The following is a 7999-nucleotide window of genomic DNA, read 5'->3' on the forward strand; positions in this document are numbered from 1 at the left end:
TAATTTATAATAGTTAAAAGCCATCACTTGTTGTGTTATAATAAAAATAATAAAAAATGTCAGTTCCTACCTCAAACAGTGTAGAAACAGTTATTTACCCTTATCCCTCAACTCAAGTGCCCCCCCCCCCCCAACCCATTACCATATGCTAAAATAATTTGCTTTAAAATGTAGAACTCATGATTATGTTTGATGAGATATGCTATAAGACTATATTTCAAAAAACGAAAAATTTGACCCATATATATCTACCATGACTTAAAGTTTCAAGTTACTACCTTTATAGGCAAACTGTGAAATTTCCCCCTTAGGGCCCGGGCCACCCACCCGTCCCCTGGGGGGATCAGGGTTTGTACAATCTTGAATCCCCTTCCCCTCAGGATGCTTCCTGACATATTTGGTTGAAATCTGCCTAGTGCTTTTAAAGGCAATTTCATTTAAAGGCATACCGTCAGATTTACCCCTTTTGGCCCCGCCCATCTGTCCCCTGGGGGATCAGGTTTTGTACAATCTTGAATCGCTTTCCCCTAACGATGCTTCCTGTCAAATTTGGTTGAAATCTGCCCAGTAGTTTCAAAAGAACTAGAACTTGTCCTAAAACTTAAACTGTGGAACTTGCCCCAAAACTTTAACCAATTCCAAAAGACTTGTGTCTCCGACCAATATTGAGCAAACATGGTCCAATTTGTTGCTAAGGAACCTCCAAGCAACTGCTGTAACCATATTACAATGTAGTAATTGCTGTAACCATATTACAATGTAGCGATTGCTGGAACGATATTACAATGTAAAATTAATTCAAAGTTGAGTTAAACACCAAAACACAGCTTGTCTAAAAACTTCAACTAAGTGGGATACCATGGGTACTGCTATAGCCCCCCTATTCTTGGAATAGACGAGCTAAAAATTGTTGACGGACAGACAGACATGGAACTAGGTGAGATAAACAGTAAATTTTAGAGCAGAAAGATTTTTTTAGACCAATGACTGAATTGTTGCTATGATAAGCAGAACAATGCAGTTATACATATAGCTCTAGCATATTTTTGGTTTCTTGTTGATTGTCACATGGATTTCAAAAGTTTTGCAGAATACTGATATTTTTCAGAAGCGTAAAGCACAACTGAAAATATTGGTATATTCTGCCGTTCTCATGCAATATACATATGGTTTTCAGTAAGAAATCCATTATACTTTCTATTTATTACAACTTAAAACTACCTTCAACAATGAAAATTAAACCACATCAAAGATTGGTAGGGTCAACACATCTTATATTTAAAAAGTATCTCTTTACTGAAATGTCAACACAAATTTACATATGATTTATATCCCTTCTCAGAATAGACTGGATCTGGATAATCAGCAGGCTCAAATTAATCAAAATATATAGAAAAGTGTATAAGCAAAAAATAGACAAGTTAATGGATTGGCAATTGCAACCATACTCACCAGGATCAGATCCTTTGGATTCACCGACGACTATGCATGGTCCAGAATTCGATCCTCCCGTTACCTTACGTATGTGTGGTATAGTATCAGATCCTTTGGATTCACCGACGACTATGCATGGTCCAGCATCAGATTGTCTTATTTCTCTGTTTAAGCTTGGCCCAGTATCTGATCCTCTAGAATCCCAGACTATACTTGTTCCAGAATCAGACCCTTTTGGCTCCCTTACTATGCTTGGTCCAGAATCAGAGAATCTCATTTCTCTGTTTATGCTTTTTCCAGGATCAGACCATTTGGGTTCCCCGAGTAAACTTGGTCCAGTACCAGATCCTGGGGGTTCCCTGAATATGCTTGGTCCAGGATCAGACCCTCTTGATTCTCCGATTATACTTGATTTAGGGACAAACCCTTTCACTTCCAGGACTATTTTGTGTTCTCCAGCTTTCCATTGTACTGAATCAGATTCTTTCGGTTCTCTGACCATGCATGGTCCAATACCACATCCTCTAGAATCCCCATCTTTGATTGGTGTAGGATCAGACCTAAGTTCTGTAGCTTTCTTTTGTCCAGGATCAGACCATCTAGGTTCCACAAATATACTTGATCCATGATCAAACCCTTTTACTTCCTGGACTATTTTGTGTGGTTTAGGAGCAGATTCTCTAGACTTCGTGACCTTGCTGGTTCCAGAATCTGATATACTGGCTGCCAATCTCCTCTGTGAAAACTGCTTTTCTCTATGGATATGACAATGATTGTTGGACTTTGGAACAATTTCCAGAATTTTGTTGCTAATGTTTCTGTCCAACACAGAATGCGAGACATCACATAAAGTATCTTCCCCTAACCTCGTTAACTTGCACAATCCCAACATATTTGGTGTTCTGCTTGAGAATCCGAGGACTGACCTCCCACTGTGACGTCCATCCGTTTGAGTACTAGAACATAATGAACTTCTGACATTTTTTTTCTGTAGTTCATTACTTCTGGAGAGAAATGAGCCATCACCTTTAGTACTTGTTTTTGTAACTCTTTTTCTCAACTTCGCTAAGTTGTCACTCACAGGCTGCTTTTGCTTCTGATTGGTCGTAAATGATCTGAAGTGACCGACTGTCGCTCTATTTCGTTGTTTACGGGAAAGATGTATATCTAGCTCTGGTGGTAAGTGCAGACCTTTCTGCTTGCCAATCCTGCCACATTTCCGAACTGTACCTTTCCTTCTGTTTGACTGTGTTGCTAAATATAAATCTCTCTTCATGTTGATCCTACTTCTTTGACCTGCACATATCCCCTTGCCTGCATGTCTTGCTGCACATAGACTCTTCCTTGTACAAATCCTGTCACACCTCTGAGTCTTACACAGAAGTCCTGTGTTGCTTTCCTCACTGTCAGGACTAAGTAGGGCATATTTGTCCTCTTCACCATGTATAGAATGTCTGGATGGGGAGAACCTCGCTTCATTAGACAAAGAGTCTCCAGCACAGTCTTTTTCTTCAGTCAATGATGATAGCAATTCAAGCAAAGGCCTTTCCAGATTTTTATTGAAATGAACAGGAATTTGAGCACAGTTTCTGTAACCAGAGTGCCCTGACTTGGCCTCTGTTCCATCACCTTTATTTGTATTTCCTTTCCTTTCACTAGCAGGGTTTTCTTTAGGAAAAGCTCTCCTGTAAAGGTGGTGCATTTTGAAAAATTCAGTTTTTAAATTGTGCTCACTTCTCTCTCTCTCAGTACTCAGTTTCAGCTGTGTTGGGGAGAAAGGGGATTCCTCAGGGCTTTGAGCTTCGGGAGACGTAGATTTCTCATCATCGATGCTTTGTGTCTTTGAATCAGTATGCTGGCTATCGACTCCTCTTTGATAAAGAGAGTTAATTTTCCCATCACACAATTGTGGCTTGGGAGATGCAGGTTTTCCTTTGTTAGAGGAGGTACATTTCCTATTAACTGATGGTAGTTTGTAGGAGGTACACCTTTCGTTAAGTGACAGCAGTACAAAAGAGGTTCCTTTCTCATCACCGACATCAGGTTTTAGTAGATGGTACGTGATGGACTTTCCATCATATAATTTCAGTACAAAAGTGGTTCCTTTTTCATCAGGTGTTAGTAATTGGGAATTGGTGGGCTTTCCATCAGACAATTTCAGTACAAAAGTGATACATTTCTCATCAGGTCTTGCTAGTTGGCAGCTGGAGGAGATCTTTCTAGCTGGTGGTAATAGTTCAAAAGAAGTACCTTTTTTATCAGGTAATAGTAGTCTGTAGTAGGTGGATTTTCCATTAGACAATTTCAGTACATAGGCTGTTCCTTTCTCATCAGGTCTCAACAATCTGTAGGAGGCAGTCTTTCCATCAGCTGTTGGTAGTTTGCAGTTGGTGGACTTAACATCAGGAGATTTAAGTACAAAGAAGTTAGTTTTGTCACCTGGTGTTGGTAGTTTCTTGGATTTAGAAATTCCATCCGGTAGAACCGAGTTTGGATACTGAGCAAGTCCTTGAAGTTTGGAGGAAGCAGGTTTTCCATCATCAAGTGTTGAGTTAGTATACTGCACAGAAGCGGTTAGTGGTTTTAATGAGATGGAGTGGGTATTAAGTATTTGTGTTTCAGACCCTGTTGGTTCTGCACGAAGTTTTGATGATTTAGAGAGAGTAGGAACATTTCCTTGGAGTGGCCTGGAACAGAGGGGTATCTCATCAAACGTGGGATACATATTTATGACGGATTTTCTAGAATATCCTTCAACATGGTCTGGCAATTTTACTTCCTCATCAGGTCCTACAAATACATCAGTTATCATGGGCAACCCACAAGACTCGCAAACATAAGATTTGTTGTTTCTGTGCTGATGACTTCTCTGATCATTTGTATCTGGATTCAGCAGTTTCGATAGGTTCTTCTTTTTACATTTACAAGGAGTTGATCCCTTACAGGGGAGACACCCAAAGGGATGACGACCCTTAGATGTCATCAGGAAGTCTGTTTGATCTTTACAGCGACAAAATCCCTCCTCCTGGACTGAACCTAACAGCACATGATCTCTCTGTACTGTCTTATCCTCACTCAACATGTCCTCATGATCAGCCTTCATAATAAAGCTTTGTCTGGAGTCCTCCTGTGTAAGTGAAGTTGTCATTTCTCTATTATTGATGCAACTTGACATTTTCTCAGTATCCTTTCCCATGGAGTTGCTTGTGTTACCATGATTGCCATCCTTACTCGAAGTCTTTATCTGCTCTCTCAGTGAATTTTTATCAAAAGACGATTCTTCCATTCTCAGATTTCTGTCTTCATGATGACTGCTTCCAGTACAACTACTGTCAACGGCCGAACCATACATCCGACACCTGTCAACTTTCCACTCCTCAGCAGAACTATCACCCATGAAAATTGGCGGCACTGCAAGTCAAGATACAAACAGTTACTATTTTTGTTTAGAAAATTTTCCATACGACAAATGTATTATCATTCTGTGGAACACCACACTAGTTGCCTTTGATGATAATAATATTACAATAATTTTATTTGTAATCCTCTGTACTGTATTAGATAAGTTTCACTGATTTCAAGGTTCCAGATGAACCACAGATACAAGAACAGCAAATATATGGATGATTTAACCGGCTCTAGTTCAGCAAAAATTGTATAACATCTGTTTTTTAGTGCTCACACAACTTCACTCATTTCTCCCAGCATTTTAAACCCTTTGAAATCAATATCTAACTTTAGTCACATAATGCTACCCAATATTTAGTAAGTTACGATATATAATGTATCACATTTCTCTAACAAGGTTAACAACACTAACTGACTATGAAAGTTTGAATCAGCTTAGTAACTTGTTAATGGAAAAACAGCATAACGACAATTCTTTGATGTTATAAATATAAGAAACAGATGCCTCTGCAGAGTGTTCCATGTCAAAAGATAAAATTAACCAAAACCTGTCATTATATTGAATGCCAATACACTGAATGAAAACGTTGACTTCTATTTCAGCAGAAATTGGATTTATCTACGATCTTTTTCTCACGATTACATCATAACAGAAGAACTTAGTAAAAACAAGAGCCTTACAATATCCCAGTTTTCTACTTCAACTCACAAACTAAAGATCTGCATGATGCCACACCTTTCTGCCAAAACTCCACTCTTGACTAGTTAGAAGATATGCTCACCTATATATGGACACCTAAACTCTACACTCTTGACTAGTTACAAGATATGCTCACCTATATATGGACACCTAAACTCTACACACTTGGACCATAACTCCCCTTTGACTAACAATAATCCACTCCAGTAGGCAGTAAACACAATTGAATGATCTACATATGTACAACCTGAAACGGACTAATTACAATCCACTCAACAGCCATGATTCACAACTTCACTTGTCTTATTGTGAAGACCTGCATGCATGTCCACACATCCTCTTTGATTAACCCTGATAGAAGTCACAACACTGATCCACAACTCCACTTTGATAAACCCTGATAGAAGTCACAACACTGATCCCCACCTCCTCCTTGATTAACCCTGATAGAAGTCACAGCACTGATCCACAACTCCTCCTTGATTAACCCAGATAGAAGTCACAACACTGATCCACAACTCCTCCCTGATTAACCCTGATAGAAGTCACAACACTGATCCACACTTCCTCCTTGATTAACCCTGATAGAAGTCACAGCACTGATCCACAACTCCTCCTTGATTAACCCTGATAGAGGTCACAACACTGATCCACAACTCCTCCTTGATTGACCCTGATAGAAGTCACAACACTGATCCACAACTTCACTTTGATTAACCCTGATAAAAGTCAAAACACTGATCCACAACTCCTCCTTGATAAACCCTGATAGAAGTCACAACACTGATCCACAACTCCACTTTGATAAACCCTGATAGAAGTCACAACAATGATCCAAACTTCCTCCTTGATTAACCCTGATAGAAGTCACAACACTGTTCCACAACTCCTCCTTGATTAACCCTGATAGAAGCCACAACACTGATCCACAACTCCTCCTTGATTAACCCGGATAGAAGTCACAACACTGATCCACACCTCCTTGATTAACCCTGATAGAAGTCACAACACTGATCCACAACTCCTCCTTGATTGACCCTGATAGAAGTCACAACACTGATCCACAACTCCTCCTTGATTAACCCAGATAGAAGTCACAACACTGATCCACACTTCCTCCTTGATAAACCCTGATAGAAGTCACAACAATGATCCACACTTCCTCCTTGATTAACCCTGATAGAAGTCACCAACAATGATCCACAACTCCTCCTTCATTAACCCAGATAGAAGTCACAACACTGATCCACAACTTCACTTTGATTAACCCTGATAGAAGTCACAACATTGATCCACAACTCCTCCTTGATAAACCTTGATAGAAGTCACAACACTGATCCACACTTCCTCCTTGATTAAACCTGATAGAAGTCACAACATTGATCCACAACTCCTCCTTGATAAACCCTGATAGAAGTCACAACACTGATCCACACCTCCTCCTTGATTAACCCTGATAGAAGTCACAACACTGATCCACACTTCCTCCTTGATTAACCCTGATAGAAGTCACCAACAATGATCCACACTTACTCCTTGATTAACCCAGATAGAAGTCACAGCACTGATCCACAACTCCACTTTGATTAACCCTGATAGAAGTCACAACACTGATCCACACTTCCTCCTTGATTAAACCTGATAGAAGTCACAACACTGATCCACACTTCCTCCTTGATTAACCCTGATAGAGGTCACAACAGTGATCCTTAACTCCTCCTTGATTAACCCTGATAGAAGTCACAACACTGATCCACACCTCTACTTTGATAAACCCTGATAGAAGTCACCAACACTGATCCACACCTCCTCCTTGATTAACCCTGATATAAGTCACAACACTGATCCACACCTCCTCCTTGATTAACCCTGATAGAAGTCACAACAGTGATCCACAACTCCACTTTGATAAACCCTGATAGAAGTCACAACTCTGATCCACAACTCCTCCTTGATTAACCCAGATAGAAGTCACAACACTGATCCACAACTCCACTTTGATAACCTCTGATAGAAGTCACAACACTGATCCACACCTCCACTCTGATAAACCCTGATAGAAGTCACAACACTGATCCGCACCTCTACTTTGATAAACCCTGATAGAAGTCACCAACCCTGATCCACACCTCCTCCTTGATTAACCCTGATAGAAGTCAAAACACTGATCCACACCTCTACTTTGATAAACCCTGATAGAAGTCACCAACACTGATCCACACCTCCACTTTGATAAACCCTAATAGAGGTCATAACACTGATCCACACCTCTACTTTGATAAACCCTAATAGAAGTCATAACACTGATTCACACTTCCTCCTTGATTAACCCTGATATAAGTCACCAACTCTGATCCACACCTCCACTTTGTTAAACCCTGATAGAAGTCACAACACTGATCCACACTTCCTCCTTGATTAACCCTGATAGAAGTCACAACACTGATCCACACCTCC

This window comes from Mizuhopecten yessoensis, unplaced genomic scaffold (genome assembly GCF_002113885.1).
Source record: "Mizuhopecten yessoensis strain PY_sf001 unplaced genomic scaffold, ASM211388v2 scaffold6967, whole genome shotgun sequence".
Lineage (NCBI taxonomy): Eukaryota > Metazoa > Mollusca > Bivalvia > Pectinida > Pectinidae > Mizuhopecten > Mizuhopecten yessoensis.